Source organism: Lissotriton vulgaris, chromosome 2_1 (genome assembly GCF_964263255.1).
Source record: "Lissotriton vulgaris chromosome 2_1, aLisVul1.2, whole genome shotgun sequence".
Lineage (NCBI taxonomy): Eukaryota > Metazoa > Chordata > Amphibia > Caudata > Salamandridae > Lissotriton > Lissotriton vulgaris.
The window spans coordinates 1023001949-1023023773 of record NC_141687.1 but is presented as its reverse complement, the minus strand read 5'-3'; positions in this window follow the sequence as shown (position 1 = coordinate 1023023773).

The following is a 21825-nucleotide window of genomic DNA, read 5'->3' as shown; positions in this document are numbered from 1 at the left end:
AGAAATTGGTCTTTTTTGGAGGGGATGAAAAAGGATCATTGATCCCAAAATTATTGCTATCATCATCTGGATCCCGCATGTCATCATCAGTATACAGAATGTGAGAAATGACAATTGTTTTTGGTTCATCCTAATTATGTTTGCTTTATTCTTGCACTTTGTATGAGTTTTAGTATTCCCTTCCTTGGAAGGAGGCCTGGGAGACAAACGTCCTTAGTCTGGTGTGATAAAACCTCACTATTCAAAAGTGCCATTTCCTTTTTCTGCTTTCCTCCACAGAATGGGCCATCAGTGTCTTAGACATCATACTTAACATAGAATTGTCAATGTTCTTAGACATCTTATACACAGAGGCTGCCATAGCCTATTCAATTGAAGAAATATTACATTCATTGAAACTATTTTTGAAAGCTTCCCCATCATCATCATTGTCATTCACAACTGGGGTACTGTCTAATTCCATGGTAAAGGGAAATGCAATCAGTACTGTTAAGCAGAAAAAGGGTTAAATGGTTATGGAGGCGGAGACAAAGCCCAGTTCACTTCCACAGGGTGTGAACATCCCGAGCAAGCAGCTGAGAGGGACAGTAGGATGTGGGGACCAAAGCCACTCCTCTCCGCTGAACAAACTTGAAAAAAAACGCAGCAGCGTGCGCCAGAGAAGGTGGCAGCGCAGCTTTAGCTGCACCCCAGGAGAATATCAACCTTAGAATATGGTAATGAAGCAAATATACCCGAACCAAATACAGAGATAGCAAATTACACCTGATATATCAATAAAGATACAATGCTGAAATTAAGTTCTTATCTTGACTGTAAGCAGCAAGAAAAGAGGGCTGTGTGCAGTCTAGTTAGGGATTATACATGTTACTGGTATACTATTGTGGCTGCTGTGATTATGTTTTTCTGTCTCATTGGCTAGTCTGTTTAGTAAACCACCTGAGAATAGTAGTTTTACAGTTCTTGACTGCTGCTGTTAATAAATGCAAGATTAGAGAAGCATGATAGGAGCCTCCGGTCATTCAACTACCATAAAAGGGCTTCCTGGATGGACCGGGAGTGCTGAAAATCGCCTAAGGATTTTGATGATCCACACCTGAGCCAAGTGAACAAATCAATACATTCAATGTTATGTGAAGCACATTAGGCTCCCCAGAGACAGAGAATATTATAGTACCAAACCATGAAGGTTTATTAAAAGTTGATGGTTTACAGAAGGCAAAAATCAGGTGAACAGCAGTTTATTATCACAAGCATTGGAAATGCAATAGGGCTCGCATTAGGAAAGTTTGAGCTATTGGTCTTATAAATGAAATTTTTTTTATGTATGTGTTATTTTTTAAAATAGCTAAATTAATAGCTTTGTCATTTACATTGCCAATAGTTATAACTTTTGCAAATGTGACAGCTATAGCATTTGTAATGCAACATGTTTTGTATTTACATGACTTAGATGTATTGATATTACAAATAACAATGGCTTTTAATTTTTTTTAAAATAATTAATACTTAAATAATGTATTTAATTTGTAATGGCAATAGCTTAAACTTTTGTAAATAACTTTTGTGAAGACTATGTTCAGTGTTTTTTATTGTGACAAAAATCCAAGAACAGAAGTGAAATATTAACATCTTTTTGTGATTTGTAATAAAGCGTGAAAGCTTGAAAACAGCTTGAAACATTGAAAGAACATATTTGAACCAGTGATGCTGTGGTTGCGCTGAGTGATGCTGTGGTTGCGCTGAGTGGTGTGTGCATCGGTGGAGCTTAGTGGGTGCATTGGTGGAGCTGTGTGGTGGGTGCATTGGTCAGGCTTAGTTGGAGCATCAGTGGAGCTGTGTGGTGGGTGCATCGGAGGAGCTGTGTGGTGGGTGCCTCTGCAGAGCTGTGTGGTGTGTGCATCGGTGGAGCTGTGTGGTGGGTGCTTCGGTGGAGCTGTGTGGTGGGTGCATCTGTGGAGCTGTGTGGTGGGTGCATCTGTGGAGCTGTGTGGTGGGTGCCTCGGTGGAGCTGTGTGGTGGGTGCCTCGGTGGAGCTGTGTGGTGGGTGCATTGGTGGAGCTTAGTTGGAGCATCGGTGGAGCTGTGTGGTGGGTGCATCGGAGGAGCTGTGTGGTGGGTGCCTCTGCAGAGCTGTGTGGTGTGTGCATCGGTGGAGCTGTATGGTGGGTGCCTCGGTGGAGCTGTGTGGTGGGTGCCTCGGTGGAGCTGTGTGGTGGGTGCCTCAGTGGAGCTGTGTGGTGGGTGCATCGGTGGAGCTGTGTCGGTGGAGCTGTGTGGTGGGTGAATCGGTGGAGCTGGGTGGTGGGTGCATCGGTGGAGCTGTGTCGGTGGAGCTGTGTGGTTGCTGCATCGGTGGAGCTGTGTGGTGGGTGCATTGGTGGAGCTGTGTGGTGGGTGCATTGGTGGAGCTGTGTGGTGGGTGCATCGGTGGAGCTGTGTGGTGGGTGCCTCGGTGGAGCTGTGTGGTGGGTGCATCGGTAGAGCTGTGTGGTGGGTGCATCGGTGGAGCTGTGTGGTGGGTGCATCGGTGGAGCTGTGTGGTGGGTGCATCTGAGGAGCTGTGTGGTGGGTGCATTGGTGGAGCTGTGTGGTGGGTGCATTGGTGGAGCTGTGTGGTGCGTGCATTGGTGGAGCTGTGTGGTGGGTGCATTGGTGGAGCTGTGTGGTGCGTGCATCAGTGGAGCTGTGTAGGTGGAGCTGTGTGGTGGGTGCATCGGTGGAGCTGTGTGGTGGGTGCATTGGTGGAGCTGTGTGGTGCGTGCATCGGTGGAGCTGTGTGGTGGGTGCATCGGTGGAGCTGTGTCGGTGGAGCTGTGTGGTGGGTGCATCGGTGGAGCTGGGTGGTGGGTGCATCGGTGGGGCTGTGTTGGTTGAGATGTGTGGTGGCTGCATCGGTGGAGCTGTGTGGTGGGTGCCTCAGCAGAGCTGTGTGGTGGGTGCATTGGTGGAGCTTAGTTGGAGCATCGGTGGAGCTGTGTGGTGGGTGCATTGGTGGAGCTGTGTGGTGGGTGCCTCGGCAGAGCTGTGTGGTGGGTGCAATCGGCGGAGCTGTGTGGTGGGTGCTTCGGCAGAGCTGTGTGGTGGGTGCATCGGTGGAGCTGTGTGGTGGCAGCATCGGTGGAGCTGTGTGGTGGGTGCATCGGTGGAGCTGTGTGGTGGGTGCATCGGTGGAGCTGTGTGGTGGGTGCCTCAGTAGTGCTGTGTGGTGGGTGCCTCGGAGGAGCTGTGTGGTGGGTGCCTCAGTGGAGCTGTGTGGTGGGTGCCTCAGCAGAGCTGTGTGGTGGGTGCATTGGTGGAGCTTAGTTGGAGCATCGGTGGAGCTGTGTTCCGGGTGCATCGGTGGAGCTGTGTGGTGGGTGCCTCGGCAGAGCTGTGTGGTGGGTGCATCGGCGGAGCTGTGTGGTGGGTGCTTCGGCAGAGCTGTATGGTGGGTGCATAGGCGGAGCTGTGTGGTGGGTGCTTCGGTGGAGCTGTGTGGTGGGTGCATCTGTGGAGCTGTGTGGTGGGTGCACCTGTGGAGCTGTGTGGTGGGTGCCTCGGTGGAGCTGTGTGGTGGGTGCACCTGTGGAGCTGTGTGGTGGGTGCACCTGTTGTGCTGTGTGGTGGGTGCATCGGTGGAGCTGTGTGGTGGGTCCATCGGTGGAGCTGGGTGGTGGGTGCATCGGTGGAGCTGTGTGGTTGCTGCATCGGTGGAGCTGTGTGGTGGGTGCATCAGTGGAGCTGTGTGGAGGGTGCATCGGTGGAGCTGTGTGGTGGGTGCATCGGTGGAGCTGTGTGGTGGGTGCCTCGGTGGAGCTGTGTGGTGGGTGCCTCGGTGGGGCTGTGTGGTGGGTGCATCGGTGGAGCTGTGTGGTGGGTGCATTGGAGGAGCTCCGAGGTGGAGCTGTGTGGTGGGTGCATCTGTGGAGCTGTGTGGTGGGTGCATTGGTGGAGCTGTGTGGTGGGTGCATCGGTTGAGCTGTGTGGTGGGTGCATCGCTGGAGCTGTGTGGTGGGTGCATCGGTGGAGCTGTGTCGGGGGAGCTGTGTGGTGGGTGCATCAGTGGAGCTGGGTGGTGGGTGCATCGGTGGGGCTGTGTTGGTTGAGCGGGGTGGTGGCTGCATCGGTGGAGCTGTGTGGTGGGTGCATCGGCGGAGCTGTGTGGTGGGTTCATCGGTGGAGCTGGGTGGTGGGTGCATCGGTGGAGCTGGGTGGTGGGTGCATCGGTGGAGCTGTGTGGTGGGTGCATCGGTGGAGCTGTGTGGTGGGTGCATCGGTGGAGCTGTGTGGTGGGTGCCTCAGTAGTGCTGTCTGGTGGGTGCCTCGGAGGAGCTGTGTGGTGGGTGCCTCAGTGGAGCTGTGTGGTGGGTGCCTCAGCAGAGCTCTGTGGTGGGTGCATTGGTGGAGCTTAGTTGGGGCATCGGTGGAGCTGTGTGGTGGGTGGATTGGTGGAGCTGTGTGGTGGGTGCCTCGGCAGAGCTGTGTGGTGGGTGCAATCGGCAGAGCTGTGTGGTGGGTGCTTCGGCAGAGCTGTGTGGTGGGTGCATCGGCGGAGCTGTGTGGTGGGTGCTTCGGTGGAGCTGTGTGGTGGGTGCATCTGTGGAGCTGTGTGGTGGGTGCACCTGTGGAGCTGTATGGTGGTTGCCTCGGTGGAGCGGTGTGGTGGGTGCACCTGTGGACCTGTGTGGTGGGTGCACCTGTGGTGCTGTGTGGTGGGTGCATCGGTGGAGCTGTGTGGTGGGTGCATCGGTGGAGCTGTGTGGTGGGTGCCTCGGCAGAGCTGGGTGGTGGGTGCATCGGTGGAGCTATGTCGGTGGAGCTGTGTGGTTGCTGCATCGGTGGAGCTGTGTGGTGGGTGCATCGGTGGAGCTGTGTGGAGGGTGCATCGGTGGAGCTGTGTGGTGGGTGCATCGGTGGAGCTGTGTGGTGGGTGCCTTGGTGGAGCTGTGTGGTGGGTGCCTCGGTGGGGCTGTGTGGTGGGTGCATTGGTGGAGCTGTGTGGTGGGTGCATCGGAGGAGCTGTGTAGGTGGAGCTGTGTGGTGGGTGCATCGGTGGAGCTGTGTGGTGGGTGCATCGGTGGAGCTGTGTGGTGGGTGCATCGGTTGAGCTGTGTGGTGGGTGCATCGGTGGTGCTGTGTCAGTGGGGCTGTGTGGTGGGTGCATCGGTGGAGCTGGGTGGTGGGTGCATAGGTGGAGCTGTGTCGGTGGAGCTGTGTGGTCGCTGCATCGGTGGAGCTGTGTGATGGGTGCATCGGTGGAGCTGTGGGGTGGGTACATCGGTGGAGCTGTGTCGGTGGAGCTGTGTGGTGTGTGCATCGGTGGAGCTGGGTGGTGGGTGCATCGGTGGAGCTGTGTGGTGGGTGCATCAGTGGAGCTGTGTGGTGGGTGCATCGGTAGGGCTGTGTGGTGGGTGCCTTAGTGGAGCTGTGTTGTGGGTGCCTCAGTGGAGCTGTGTGGTGGGTGCATCGGTGGAGCTGTATGGTGGGTGCATCAGTGGAGCTGTGTGGTGGGTGCATCTGTGGAGCTGTGTGGTGGGTGCATCTGTGGAGCTGTGTGGTGGGTGCATTGGTGGAGCTGTGTGGTGGGTGCATTGGTAGAGCTGTGTGGTGGGTGCCTTGTTGAGCTGTGTGGTGGGTGCCTCGGTGGAGCTCTGTGGTGGGTGCATTGGTGAAGCTGTGTGGTGGGTGCATCGGTGGAGCTTAGTGGGTGCATTGGTGGAGCTGTGTGGTGGGTGCATTGGTGGAGCATAGTTGGGGCATCGGTGGAGCTGTGTTGTGGGTGCATCGGTGGAGCTGTGTGGTGGGTGCATCGGTGGAGCTGTGTCGGTGGAGCTGTGTGGTGGGTGCATCGGTGGAGCTGTGTGGTGGGCGCCTCGGTGGAGCTCTGTGGTGGGTGCATCGGTGAAGCTGTGTGTTGGGTGCATCGGTGGAGCTTAGTGGGTGCATTGGTGGAGCTGTGTGGTGGGTGCATTGGTGGAGCTTAGTTGGAGCATCGGTGGAGCTGTGTGGTGGGTGCCACGGTGGAGCTGTGTGGTGGGTGCCTTGGTGGAGCTGTATGGTGGGTGCCTCAGTGGAGCTGTGTGGTGGGTGCATCGGTGGAGCTGTGTGGTGGGTGCATCGGTGGAGCTGTGTCGGTGGAGCTGGGTGGTGGGTGCATCGGTGGATCTGTGTCAGTGGAGCTGTGTGGTTGCTGCATCGGTGGAGCTGTGTGGTGGGTAGATCGGTGGAGCTGTGTGGTGGGTGCATCGGTGGAGCTGTGTGGTGGGTGCCTCGGTGGAGCCGTGTGGTGGGTGCCTCGGTGGAGCTGTGTGGTGGGTGCATCGGTGGAGCTGTGTGGTGGGTGCATCGGTGGAGCTGTGTAGTGGGTGCATCGGTGGAGCTGTGTGGTGGGTGCATCGGTGGAGCTGTGTAGGTGGAGCTGTGTGGTGGGTGCATCGGTGGAGCTGTGTGGTGGGTGCATCAGTGGAGCTGTGTGGTGGGTGCATCGGTGGAGCTGTGTCGGTGGAGCTGTGTGGTGGGTGCATCGGTGGAGGTGTGTGGTGGGTGCATCAGTGGAGCTGTGTGGTGGGTGCATCAGTGGAGCTGTGTGGTGGGTGCTCTGTGGTGGGTGCATCGGTGGAGCTGTGTGGTGGGTGCCTCGGTGGAGCTCTGTGGTGGGTGCATTGGTGGAGCTTAGTTGGAGAATCGGTGGAGCTGTGTGGTGGGTGCATCGGTGGAGCTTTAAAAATTGTGAGTCTCATGCATGAATTGTGTGTTCGCACGTATGCTCCCCCGTGTGCTGCTTGTTCATTTTTTAAACTATTTTTTAACTGCCTGCAGCTGCAATTTGCTGCTGTGACACTCCTTTGTTAGAACGTACTTTTTCACACCTTATGTTTATGGTTTTTTTTCGGTTTACATCTCCTAGGGTGTTTGCCATTTTGTGGGGGGGTAAATTAAGACTACCAAAATGTCTGCACTAGCACATGCTTATTGAGGCATGCGTAGTGTAAATCAATGCACTTTTATTTATTCATTCGTTTTTTTCCCAATGCTGTTTAACATTGGCAATAACTATTTTCCCCAGAAACAAGTGGCTAAGCTAAAAAGCAAGATCAATTAACTTTAGCAAAGCTTGTAAATTCTTTCAAAAGAGCATCTTGAAAAAGGCTATGAGCAGCTGTGTGCCACTAAGTGGAAACCCTGTGATGCGCAGCCCGTTAATGAGCTGCACACACTCACCCACAAAGAGGTTTGTTAGCAGAGGGTACTTTACATAATGTTCCATGCATGTGATAAAGATCCAGCGAACTGAGTCCTATCCCCCCACCAATAACCAATTACACTCTCAGTCATCCAATGGCAGAAGAAATAGTTCATACACTCACCCCACCCACATGGTTGGGCGGAGTCACACGTGAAATGTATCTGAGCGCAGATCAGTCTTATTTAGATTTCCTGCACGATGGCTGCATAGTGTTTTTGTACTTTCTTATTTTATTTGCAAGAAACCAACATTGAAAGTGTGCAAGATGAGAGCCATAGCGTAAAGCAGCCTGGTATGAGAATGTCATTGGCAGAATATTGTCTGAAATAAAAAATTCCATCCTGAATATTGTCTACAAAGATATCGGCGATAGCAGATAATAGAAAATCCAGACCCAGTGCGACAGCAGGACAATATGTATAACAGATAATATATTTCTATACGATATTCTGACATGTGATGAGGAGAGATGGGGGAAATGGTGGGAAACAACTTTTGCTGCTGCACAACATGGCTTTCAAACTGCGGGCTGCAGTCCCTAAGGAGCCATAGAGCTATTTAAGGGGGAGTGTGGCGCAAACAGAAAGTAAAATTAATAATAATGAGACAATGAGGATACAGCCACCATCTCCTCACTCCTCAGGGCCTGCTTCCTGCCCTAAAGCACAGCACACATTAGGAAAGCATAATGCAGAATTCTCTGTCCTGCACTTAAACCATGTTATGTATGTTATGTCATGTTATGTTGTTGGTGGGGAGGGGGGGCGGGGAGAGGCTAGAAGGGAAGAATAGGGGAGAGTAAGGGTGACGAGAGACGCACGGGGAGCAGCAGCCTTTGATGTGCCGGCCGGCCGTGGGCAGTGACTAATTAGGGGAGGAGAAATGCCAGAGCGCACGCTGGGGTAAGCTTGTAGGGGGAGGCTGGTGGCTTTGATGCTGTGTACGCGCTTTTTCACGGGCACAGCATCAAATCGCCGGTTTAGTTAAGCTCTGGATAAGTCCCCAATATGTTCGACATCTGCGCATTGGCAGGGGTCGAGCCCTAAAAAAGCATATGCTTCTTTTAACGTGTAATCATTTTACGTAGCAGAGGACGATCCCGCATGGGGTCGCCATAAAGGGAAGAACAAAGGAAAATACAGTCCTCTCTATGAGAGAGCACTTTAAAATCTCTATGTTCTGGTCTGCTCCCCAAGACACACAAACTCTAACATTTTAACCACCTACACACAGTTCTCAAAGAAGACTGTCCAATTAAGTTAAAGCAAAATTATGCAATTACCTACTCAATAGGTTCTCATGGTCTCATGGACAATACGAGCTTCTCTCTGCGTCCTTCACATTTACCTTATCTGTAACAAGATAAGATAAATTGATTAATCTGCATACTCCAGTGCCTCTGAAAGCGCTATTTGTTAGAACAACATTCGATAATCTCAAAGAAAGAAAACATTTCTTTCCAAGGGAAAGAAGAGAAACAACATCATTTTCAATTGCATTTGAACCTCAACTTCACTAGAAATAATGTTCATGCCACGAATAAGAATGGCAATTTCATTCCATTTTGAAATTCATGCCTACATTAGCTATAATGAAACTAAACATGAATAAACACAATTTCTCTCCACAATATAGTTTTAGTGTGACTATGCGTTAATGTCATGTTAATGCCAATATTGCTGGGAGTTAGGGAACATAAGGAAGCACTCAGGAGTTTGAGACACAACACATGCAGGTTGTCAATTTTCGCTCTCTCTCGTTTTCTGATGAGTGTGTGGAGAATAAGGCACAAGTTAAGCATTCCTTATAAGAAACCTGTATAAGTGGCGAACAATGATATGGCAGCTGTACAATCGTTGGAGAATAGGAAGGGTAATACGTGTTGTATAACAGGATTAAGATTAGAGTTTTATATTCTTTTAACCTTTTAGCAGGTGAATAATATATTTTATTGCCTAGAAAACACATTCACTTAGCTTTTGGATAGCTGTATTTTTTATTATGTTAACAATTAATTTAAGCCTAGGGAGGTATTACGCACCCCCCCCCCAAAAAAAAATTTAATTACATTCTTGCACTCTTTACTGGTAATATTATTGTATTGAATTTTGTACATTTATAATGCAAATGTCTAATATTTTATGTATGTTCTATTCTATATGCTTTTATGGCTTATAGCTGGAATAAAGTTTAAAGTAAGTATAATGCCAATATTTCCTCACTAGCATACACTGAAATGTGTTACTAATTCCTCTTTACAATGAATTCAAACAGGACTACAATAACATTAATATACTTGGGCCTTGAGAGATTGAAGGTTTTCTTCCCTTAATGTTTTTGCACAGGGTAGCGGCTATTCAAAGATTTTGGGCTTTTGATTAGCTGTTATTATGGGTTCCCAATGTCCAGCTATATCCAGCTTATAAGTAAGATTACTTTGTGTCTGAGCAGACTCAATCTTATGAGCCTTTTTTGGTCATATATCTCATAGTCCATGAGTTTACTGCACAGGCTGTATTTATGATTATATCTGGCACCAGCCACATTAAAAATCATCATGGACAATGTTTCTTTTGTGGCAACTACTTTAGCATGCCTCATGGTCATTAAATACTTGAATGAGAAAAACACACACAATGTAATGATTAACAGAGGTTAGTTGGTGCGTACTATTTTAAGGAGAAAGTTAAATAGAGCTTAGAAAGTAGGAACAAAAATTTGAACATGGCTGGGCTAAAAATGTTCAAGGCTGTTTGCAAAATGGTATATACTGTACAATTTACAGATTTTTATGCAGTTTTTTTGGACGAAATGTATTAAAATTTCGGAGTCATACTAAATTATTGAATTATGAAATTTTGTACCAATTGCACACTTACTCATAGTGCTTCCTGGGTCAGTGATAATGTTGTTCCTGTCCATAGTCTCTGTCTCTAATTATTTGCTAGTGTCTGAATTCTGCTTTTGATCTTTGACTGTCCTTCATCTGGTTGTTTTTTTGACTGTGGCTTTCTGTTCTACTTATAAATAAGTACACTGTCTGTCAAAACCTTGAATCCATTTAGTGTGACCTCTGTGTTGGTGTCCATTCCAACCAGGAAAGGAAAGACTTCAGGTGCTATGTCCAGTTCTGTTGAAGTGTTACCTGTCTTTTTGTTGTCAGCCTTGGTATACTTGTGCAGTCAGTACAATAGCCTCTAAGACATGTGCAAACAATGACTTTATTGTATGATTGTTGTTTATAGCAATCTCTTAGCATCAATCAAATGCAATTGCCCTGAACTACAAGACTTCTTGTCCATGAGCGTTGATTCACCAAAATGCCGGTGCTAGTGGAAGTGACATCAAAGAACCACCCTTTGGCCCATTGATGTCATAGCAAATGATATCATATGATGTTTTTGACACTGAATCCTCTCAGGAAGTAATGTCACATGATCTTAATCCTGATGCCATCACATTAATTGATATTGCGGATATTGCTGAACTTAAGACCCTCTTAAGAGCGCGTGTTTATCACAACAGTTACTAACACATATAAACTTCCATTTTATATACCACCCACATTTTAAATAGAGTACATCTGCTGATCTGATGGAAACATGACACATTTCTCTTTTTTATTGTATGAAAAGTTATGTGTTTGTTGAAAGAGGAGAATATAGTGTCACATAATACAAAACAACACTGGGAAGCCAAATTATGTATACCACGAACTGTAATGATTTGATGGTTCCCCTAGTATGTATCGCTGTCATAAAAGGCACCAGTAAATTACATAAAGATGAACAAAAAGATTTTTAAAAAGTAGTGATTTTGTCCACATTTATTACTTCATGAAGATTGCATATTTAATGAGAGATATGTTTTTGATTAACCTATTCCTTAATGCATTTTGATTTCATCACCGGTGAGGCATTATCACTGGTTCAAAGCACAGATGTGAGGTTTTTATGAAAACACATATTTTTCCATGTGTTTAAAGTAGTAAAAATCTGCATAATCTTGCTCAAAAATGTGTATTTTTTAATTTAATTTCTTCAGCAGAGTATACATTTCACTGCTAAATTCAATGCTTTTACAGAACTAAGAGTTTAATGTCCCAGGTCACAGTGAGAGTTGCAGAAAGTAAATAGTGCACATCAGAGCACTATTCTCTGTTCTCGGCATTGCCTTTGCCACCACTGAGACAAGGGACCTCAAAGGCAGTGATGGGGGTCACAAGGAGCAATCAAGGTTTGCAGCTCCGAATACCTGCCCACCCCAAATGACATCCAAGCTCTTGTCATAATTAAGTACATCCCTTACTATGGCCAAACCTTGTTCCCACCACCTTTGCCCTGTTCCCGTCTCTCTCATTCTCCCTCTGCTTACCACCAGCTCCTGTCTTTTACAACTTCTGTGATCCCAATATTCCTGTTATGAACATCCCCACACATTCAGAGTGCTACGTGTTACCCCTGTCCCTCCCTTCACCCCTTGGCATTCTCCACAAGGTGGTAATAAACAATTTACTTAACAAAAAATTCAGTTTTACTATCTGTGTCATAAAAATGCCACAGAGCATGCACACTTTATCAGTTGATTAAGAGTCTTAGGCAGACCGTGCTAAACCCTTTCCTGCTAGCTGGATTTTTTTCAAAATAAGAGATTTACAGAACATATAGTTATTTACGTTGGCCAATCCCATCAAGAGGGCACTCCAATCACCCCACAACCTCTTCACAGTTCTCCAATGGAAGGTACAGAGCTACAGAATGCAATCACCTTGCCAGGAAGACAAGTTTTCAGACAGCTGCAGATAGGAAAGCTGTTTTGGACATAAAATGTCAACTTGCAGTTAAAGGGAATTAGTGTGGACACTTGCTCAGAGGAACTGGAAATTAAAAAAATATACAATAATGGACGCCTTTGTAAATTGAACCCTGCTCTGTTTCTTAATCGTGCATTTGAAGCAGGTCGGGCTAGGCATTACAGCATTAAAAACTGGGAATTACTCCGCCAACAAAGCAGCAGAAACCGAAATAATCTTAAACACAGAGGTTTTCACAACACTATTCCGCCATTATAAATAATGTTGCACCACAGGAAATAACCATGGACGCCAAGAGGAGAAAAGGCGTATTAAACATTCCAGACGAAATTACACAACTGACTTTGGCTACTTGTGCCTCCACCCCCGCTTCTATGTCTCTTAAATTGGAGTTAGGAAATTCTCAAACTCTTCAAAGTAACAAGCGAACTGAGCTTTTCAAATATCACTCATTAGATAAACTGTCGTCAGCCAATCAGCTTTCTAAACTTTCCTTTTAACAACATTCTTTTCACAGCCCAAGTATCTTCTTTTGTTTATAGAAGGAGGGAAGAAACTAATACTTGGCTCTTTTAATTATTTAATAATCTCTGGAATGCGCTTCCCACTTAAAAAAACGAACAGAGTAAGCAAATTGGAGACAGTGGGGGATGGCTGCAAGACAAAAACATTGATTAAATGGAAGACTGCCTGGTTTTTCTGTCACACATTATTTAACTAAGCAAAATATTGGCATGTGTGAGTGCTGGCTCCAATTTTATAATGAGAGTTAATGACCGTTGCTAAGAATGTATTTATTTATGTAAAATTGGTAGCAAGTGTCAAAAAACATCATTTGTCATACCAGGTTTGTTATCTTTGGTTTGTGTACGCAACTGGTAAACACATAAGCAAGGGCGCTTACATTTCTAATGTTTGAACATGTTAAACAATGTTTAGCTGTTAAGAACCTAATTCACGACGTTTAGGCGATACCTAAAGCAAATGTTACCAAAAGAAAAATCTTATGAATAAGGCAACTATCGACTGACTTGGACTGGTGTTGTACAGCAGAAAAAGTAGGGTACAAAAGTAGGGGTCGCCTTAGTACAACAGTGGGGGGGGGGCAGGCGGGGGGTGGGCCGGTCATCGGATTGTGCATAAACTCTCGAGTGAGGGCGGTTAGTGATGTAAATCCTGCGATCTAATGAAGTAATTGTTTATGAAGTGGAACTGTATTATACAATGTCCTGTCACCCATTTCCTATGGTTATTGTACTGCACACTGCATAACTTTATATTCAATAAAAAAGAGATTTGTTAAAAAAAAAAAAAGAATTGGGCAACTATAAATTATTGGGGCATAGAGGAACTTGGTGTTAGATGTCCATGCTTTTGTTAATGTAGTTGGTGAGGGATCTACTAGTGGAACTGAGCCACTGCCACGAGGTTAACCTAACAGGGGAAGATAAAACAATGAAAAGTGTTTGAAAGATATTCTCACAAATTGAATGGGGATGGTGTGACTGTGGGGAGCAATGTGGGATAGGTGGTGAGGGTTTTTAAAGTCTACCAACCAAAACAATCATTGATATAGTCAGTAGGTCTGGCCTTGGCAAGTCTGCAAATTCGTATTTATTTATTTTTCCGGATGTATGTCGTTACTACGCATGCTTTTACAACGCATGCCTTTACCACGCAACTTTTACAACGCAAGTCGTTACAACGACTTGCGTTGGGGGGCGCTGGATAGTGAATAGTTTAATTTACTATTCCAACTCCAGTCCCCGTGGATAGTAGGGAAGGTTTTGGATAGTAAATTAAACCATTCCCTATCCTACAGCGCCCCCCAGCGCCAGTCTTTGTAATGACTTACGTTGTAAAAGTTGCGTGGTAAAGGTAGTGCGTGGTAAAAGTTGCGTTGTAAACGCTGTTCCCCATTTTTCACATATCTACAATAGTCATTAGAATTAATGAAATAATAGAAAGTAAAAATTAGTCTGTCTGAAGGTGGCTGTACATCGCAATGTTCTAATAAGTAAAAAATGGCCCTTGGCAACATAAATTTAAATAATCATTAAATGACATAAAAAACGAATAACACAACCCATAACAGTGAAAATGGACTACTTTTTTAGCGGATGCACCGAAGCAAAATGCTGTCGCAGAGAAGGGAGCTAGTGGCCAAAGCCGGCTGACACATTGCCCCATGCTGTAGGCTGTGGAGGGTCTATGCAAAATATGAATTCTCTTTGAACAGACCAGTGGTTGAATAGGTATGACCAAAAGCTCCTGTAGGTTTATATATTTTTATGAAGATTAAAAAATAAAATAAAAATTAGGGCCACGAGATAGCTTAAGCTGTCTCTAGGCTTGGCCTACATTGTATAAGGTTTCAATATTTGTAATGAGCCTAAATTAATTACACAATTAGGTAAGGTCATCAAGAGCACAAATGCCATAATATGGTGCATACCCAAAAAAATAGGTATTATTATTCCTGCAACGTGACAGGGATGGTGTCGGGAGGGGTGGGGGGGGGTGGGTTGTGAGGGAGAGAGGATGGGGGATTGAGGGTAAAAATAAAATTTTGGAACGTAGCTCTTGCTGCCTCAACAGCCGCCTCAGTGCTTTACTGCCAGCAGTCTCTGGGAAAGAACAGGCAGCTTAGCCAAACTAGACGCTGCTCTCATGCTATTGTATTGTATTGCATTGTAATTGCATTTGTATAGCGCTTACTACCCCTGACAAGGCCTCAAAGCGCTTTTTTGGCGAGTAGCACGCTACTCCCGGACCCATAGAGGATTAGTTTTGAATTAGTATAGTGAAACATGCAAGTATATTTTAAGTGGTGAATAGGTTAGTCAGTTATTTGGATTCTGAGGATAGCAAAGGATAGACTAGGGAAAAAGGTTTGTACTTATATAGCGCTTGTTACCCCTGATGGGGTGTTGAAGCACGCTACTCCGGAAACCCATAAAGGATTAGTAGTGAATTAGTATGGTGAAATATGAAAGTAATTTGAGTGGTGGATATTAGTCAGTTATTTGGAGTGAGAAGGATAGTGGAGGGATAGAAGGGGAAGAAAGGTTTGCATTCATATAGCACCTGTTACCCCTGATGGGTGTTGAAGCGCTTTTCTGGAACCCATAAAGAATTAGTGTTGAAAATCAGTATAGTGAAATATGAAGTAATTTGAGTGATGGATATGTTATTTAGTTATTTGGATAGCGAAGGGTTGTGGCGGGATAGAAGAGAGAAAGAGGTTTGTATACATATAGCGCTTGCTACCCCAATCGGGTTTTGAAGCACTTGTTTGGCGAGTAGCACGCTACTCTGGGACCCATAAGGATTAGTGTTGAATTAGTATGGTGAATTATGAAATTAATTTGAGTGGTTAATATATGTTAGTCAGTTATTTGGATTGAGAAGGGTTGGGGAGGGGTAGAAAAGGGAAAAAGGTTTGCATTTATATAGCGCTTGTAACCCTGAGGGGGTGTTGAAACGCTTTATTAGCGAGTAGCACGCTACTCTGGAACCCATAAAGGATTCGTGGTGAATTAGTATAGTGGAATATGGAATTTGAGAAGTGAACATGTTTGTCTGTTAATTTGATTGGAAAGGATAGTGAAGGGATAGAAGATGGAAGGATTTTTTTTTTCTTTGTTTTTTCAGGTCAGCAGTAGGAGGAGGCTTTTGGATGAGTATAAAGAGTTTTTGAAGCGGAAGAGTCAGAGGGAAGAGTTTAGAAAGGTTTGTTTTGAGAGCAGCACCAGGATTGGTCTGAGTGGCCTAGTCTGTCTCTCAGACAGTACCTCGGAACCTGTGGCTTTTCTCCAACCTGGCTGTGAAAACATCTGGGTTGGAGAAATAGAAGTGAGCATGTCTGTTTGATCGGCCTGCAACTGCCGGCCAAACTTAGATGCACACTTTTGAGTGCCCACCACTCCTGCCTGCTATGGCTTGTCCACGCCCTGCATACACGCGCAGTCAGCCAGAGCCCCTCACAGCAAAATAAAATGATGTTATGTTATTGTTTAATATCATTTTATTTTCCTGTGACAGACTCTGAACAGTGGGGGGCGCTTCTCCGCCATTACAGAGGAACCGCCCCTGTCGCCTTCAATACTCCATGTGGATTTAGTGTTGAGATCTTGAGAAGATATAGACACAATGAAGACAGTGCTAAAATGGCTAGACAATAAGGTGACCCCAAAGAGAAAGGTTTCAATATGTATACACAACAAGGGATGCGGGTAGAGTTGAGACACTCATTTCCTAAAGGGAATAATCTTTATAATAGGCAACAGTTTTTAGTAGAAGAGAACTCCTAATACTAGATGTTCTGGTTTAAGTAGTGCAAAGTGGCAAAGTCAGAGACTGTATGTTTTTTAAATGTAGCTGGTTCACAAAAAGCGAAACTCAGAAATAAAAGGCAATTAAAATAGAGATGCATGCAGCTGCAGGGTGACCGTCCTGCTGCATATCTGGGATGGGACAACCCTACCCTTTCTTGGCAACCACTCACCAGCCATTCACCATCCATTCCTTGCCCATCTGCAGTTGCACCCCTGAGATCGGGAGATATGGCATACAGGGCGGGGGAGACATGACTGAACAATAGTCAGTATTACTGTGTTTTTCGGCATCACTCAGGGATTAATGCAGTCCGCAGAGGTAGCATGGAACACTCCTCCTGCTATCCCTTAGAATTCCTTGAAGACTGATATCCCAGCTTTCTTGGATGAGGCATCCATCTGCAATGAATCTGTGTCGTAGAACCCAGTGACCTCTCAAAACAGCAGCTCTCTTCGTGGACTGCGAAGACTCCTGTATTTGCCTGACTATGAAGGTGAGGTTTGAACTTAGCACACCCCAAGTCAAAGTATGAAACTTGTTGGGGTGGGGCTCAGGGGTGGTGAATGGATGGAACTAACACCCAGTAAATGGAATGGACACAGAAACGGTACACACATTACAGCAAAGTCCATCAAAGTCACAAGACGACAATAGTACATAGTACAGAAAAAGGCACTGTGATACTGACAACCAATCAGGAGCTACAGTGTATTGAAAAGATGGCAAAGCAATAGGTTATATTGTCATGGCTTTATGTCCTTCACATTCATATAGACAAGATGGAAAGTTACAGCTTTCAGCATTCTCAAAAAATATACTGTGAATCTACCATTGTTGACTTCAAGATGGGCAGAGACTCCTTGTAGAGTGGGTGTGTGAGTAGGAATTACCACCTGAATTCTGATTGTACAGTGAATGTGGTGATCCCTGTGGCATTCATAGTTCTACTGATACTTCACACAGACAGTGATCCACTCAATTCAGTGAGTGCAGGGTGTGTTCTCTATTGCTATCAATATTCAACGCATGCAATGCACAATACATTTGGTACCGACTTTTATGAACTTTGGTGTCATACTATATAACATCTAATTTGGTTGTCAACTTGCGTTCAGTAATAAAAACAACATTGGTTTCCATCCATCTACACAGTCGCGCCAAAGACACAAGAGTAGGTCAGAAAAATGTACTGCATCTGCCAGCTCCTCTTCCACCAACTGCTGCTATTCCCCGAGGTCTTTACAGACCTGCCCTCAGTCTGCTTAGACACAAAGGAAGGAAAAGAGAGGTAGGTGCTGCCACATCTCCCCCTGCCACCTCACCATGTTACCCTCATGCCAATAAACTTCTGAGGGAACCAGTGGAAAAGTGCCCAGGCCCCGCAGTGGCATTATCAGCCTGATAGTGCAGAACTGCAACCAAATGATGTGGCTGCTCCTGCTATTAGAGTGAGGGTAGAGTTGGTAATTGAATGTGCCCTGGGGTGGTGGAGCAGTATTACAGGAGGTCTGCTGTTAGTTGTTGTATTTTTTGGAGAATGAGAGAGAGGGAAATCCTGACGGAGGTGGGGGACCATAGGAGGAGGATTGAGGTGGGAAAGAAACTGATTTGCATTTGGCTGATCTCTTTCTGTAATGGCAGAGACAAGATACAAATGATTTCTGCAAATGCATCAAGATTAACTGCCAATGATTAATTCAAGCATTTCCATTCTTAACTTTTTTGCTGTCCAAGTGAGTCAGTCTAAGAGACCTAAGCATGGTTAGAAGATAGCTTAAATATTCCTGGGGTTTCCTATTGTGCACTTCAGAAGGGAGGTGGCCTTGCATTTTAGGGTGGGCGGTCCATTTGGTGCCAGAACCCAAGCTGATTTGTGGAAGGTTGGCACCCTATATAATACAACTGATTAGATCAAAGGATGGAATGAAATGCACTCAGAGTAATTAACAGTGGTTCAGATGAATTAACTAATGTACATTTGACCCTGAGTGTCCTAGGTATGTCCAAAATAAAACCCCTTTCTTACTGCTAAAAAAGTTTCAATCTGTCATGAGTTTTCTTGTATTGCCATTCAGATGGCATGTGGGGTAACAGTTTAGCTGGAGTTCTTTATTTAGGCTGAGACCTTGGCTAATTTGCACGCGAATATCCTACAAACGGCATAGTTGAGGTAAAAACAGTGGTATTAACTGCAGTTATTATCATTGACTTAAGTTTATTCAATCTTTTTACCCATCACATGCTGCTGTCAAAGAGGGAACACAGAGACTATTTTTTGTATATAGGTCAGAAGGAGGGCTTTCTAGATGAGGGAGTCAAGATGATTGATATTTTCACAGAGGGCGGTAAAAGGGACTGGACCGCTCCTAACCTGCAAGGTTGTTTATGAGGACATCTAAGTTGTGCTGAAGGAGTGTTCAAGGTTTTTTTCTTCTCTTTGACCGAAAGAAAGGTCGAAGTACAGAAATGCCCAGCAGAGGAAAGTCTTATATTTTTGCTCTGAACCTAATGAAAAATATGTCAGCACAATGCGCATGGCTGTAGGGTTGACAAATTAGATTGAGAACGAGCGAGAACTGTCAGGCTGATGGCAGCTAACCCAGAAGTAGACTCATGGGACTTCCAATCTTCTGGGGGCACTTCTGATGCACAGGAAGCTGCCAGAGGAGATTCGGGGGAAATGGGATCTGAGAGCCGCTTCATTGCCAAACATCAAATTTCTATCACAGTTGGAGTAGCCACTCTGGGAATCCAGTAGTCTGAAGGCGGCACTGGCATCTTGAAAACAACATGTAATAGTACACAAACTCTACAGGAACAATCGCCACACCATACTTTTCCTCACAACAAATGCCAATGGAGACACCAGCACAGTGGTGGCTAGTAATGTTTGAAAGTAGCTGAGCTGTAATAGGTAGGACCCTAGGCCCTCATGCAAGCTAATAAGGACGCGGACACATCGTGATATAATCTGGAATTGGCCTAGTGCACATGCGCCTGGCCCCTTGCATTAACAGGGTCACCTGACGGGTGACAGCTGTGATGGATGGGTGTGGGGTGATTGTTGAAGCCAGCCCTCGAGGAGTGGCTGGTGGAAACACATTATTTTACAAACACTAGACGTTACCTGCCGGTCACTACATCCCTCCCAAACTTTGCTGAAAAATGGATAACAAGCCCAACTTGTGCGAGTGAACAAAATGACAAACAAAAACTCCACTGATTCTATTCAGGTTGCTTGCAGGACAGGAGGAGGGGACTGGTACAGTTGGGAGCACACAACATCACTGCATGCCTCCGTAGTTTCACCAGACTACTCTGGACATGTATGGCTGTATGGATGAAGTCCATCCATGTTCTTACAGTCTACCTGGGCACTGTGGGACCTGTCCCACCTCATATCACTGTGTGGAAGCCTATTTAAAGAGTTCACTTGATCGTGCATCTGGAGCAGTGGTGGAGTCTGCTGCTGCTATTTCCCCAAAGGTGCCCTGGCTCCATGGATAGCAAGCCCTCAAAGACAAATGATGTCACTGCGATGGTTGAAGAATCGTCTTCGGATGCTGCAGTGCTTCCTGTGCCCTTCGGTGGTGCAACTCCAGGCTTCCCTTTCTTTACCATGATTCCCCTCTCAAAGGAATCTCTTGAGGCCCTTTTCGCTGGGCTTCCACAGGACTGTGTGGACTGCGCAGTATCCCTTATATGCCACACCATAGGGCCATGGCAGAATTGCCAACAGCACCACCTTCAAGTCACTCACTCTGCCTCAAGGGTGGTTGTTGCAGTGTCTGTGTACTCTTGCCATGCGGCCTCTTGTGCACCGGCATCTACTGGATAGTCTTTGGAGACCCAGACTCCATATGCGCTTTCCGTGCTTCCTGATAACCGTTGTCGAGCGTCTGCAGACACATCTCTTTTGACAGGATTTGCCTCTCACGGGAATCCCTTGAAGTCCTTGCCCCTTGATTGCCACAGGACTGCCTGGGCTGTGCGGGGCCTCTAATATGGCATGTCATGGGGTCAAGGACAAACTCCCAACAGGGCCATATCCAAGCCTCACGTACAATCCCAAGGGTGGATGGTACACTGGTCGAGGGTGCTCTCTTCAGCAAGCGTCAGGTTCACCGAGACTCATGGACGATCTCTGAGTGGCCACACTCCCACAGTGCCAAAGATGCCTTGTTGACCTCTGGGTGTTTGTACAGGCACAGGGCTCCACTCTAGATGTCTGGTGCTCCTTAGATGGTCTTAGTGATGTACTTTATAATGATGACACTCACAGATCACAATCTGTAGTTTGCGGTGTGACAAGTGTCTACAATTCACCTTTCTCTTCTTCCTTCATCTTCTTTGCACTCTAGCGCTGTGGCCTCTTGCCACACTCTTCTTCACCCTTTTCCCATGTACTTCACGACGTGGCCATGTACCAACTTGGGAAACAACCGTTACAACGCATGCCTTACAATGCATGCTTTTACCCCGCATGCCATTACAACAAAATGGCTTGCTGTAAGGGGTATAAGGTGTGAATTTAACTCCAACACTTTCCCTACTGTTGCACAGACTGGAGTTGGAATAGTAAATTATACTATTCCAAACTCCAGCACACCCCGACAGCAAGTCGTTGTAAAAACTTGCGTAGTAACGGCATGCGGGGTAAAAGCATGCGTTGTAACATCATACAACCTACCAACTTACCACACTCTTCACCTCTTTTCTCTTCCTCTTCCAGATCTATCTTGAGTCCATCTTGTCATGCTCTTCTTCCTTTTGACCAGACCTCTCCATGTGACGTGTACTTCACTTTGACCTCCCTGGTCACGTCCTAGCCCTAGGAAAGACTCTCATCTCCTCAGTCTCCTGAACAGGCAGCTCCTTGTGATCTTTTCGCCAGGACCTCCCTGTTCGCGTCCTGTCTTCGCTGTAGGACCCAACTCTTCTTGTGGACTTCTCACAGGTCTCCCTTCATTCCATGGATTTCTCCCAAGTCCTTCCGCTTCCCTGAGGGATCTTCTTAATGCATCACTCCCTGGCTGGAGGGTCACCTTTCCTCTTTCACTTCTTCCTCTTCACTTGAGGACGCACTCCTTGCGCCTCAATGCTATGCAATGGAAGCCCATGTTCCTGCCCAGTGCGGGCATGCTTCTCAATGTCAGTCACTCCATGTGACACATTCTGTGGGCCAACTGTGGCAATACGGTACTGGGGTGGCCGACTGGTGCTGCCTTTGCTTGTTTTTTACTCTCAGAGGGCTGTCTCAATCTCTCCAATGCTCCTGCCCTGCTGTCTGATCTCCTGGTGCAGCCCTTTGCCCTCAGGCTAACTCACACTCAGCCTTCTCAAGCGACACTGAACTCGGTCAGTATATACAGGCTAATGATCAGGGTCTCACCTGGATGAACTCCCACTTCTGATCCTCTTCCTTTCTTTATTCTCCTTGGGCGTT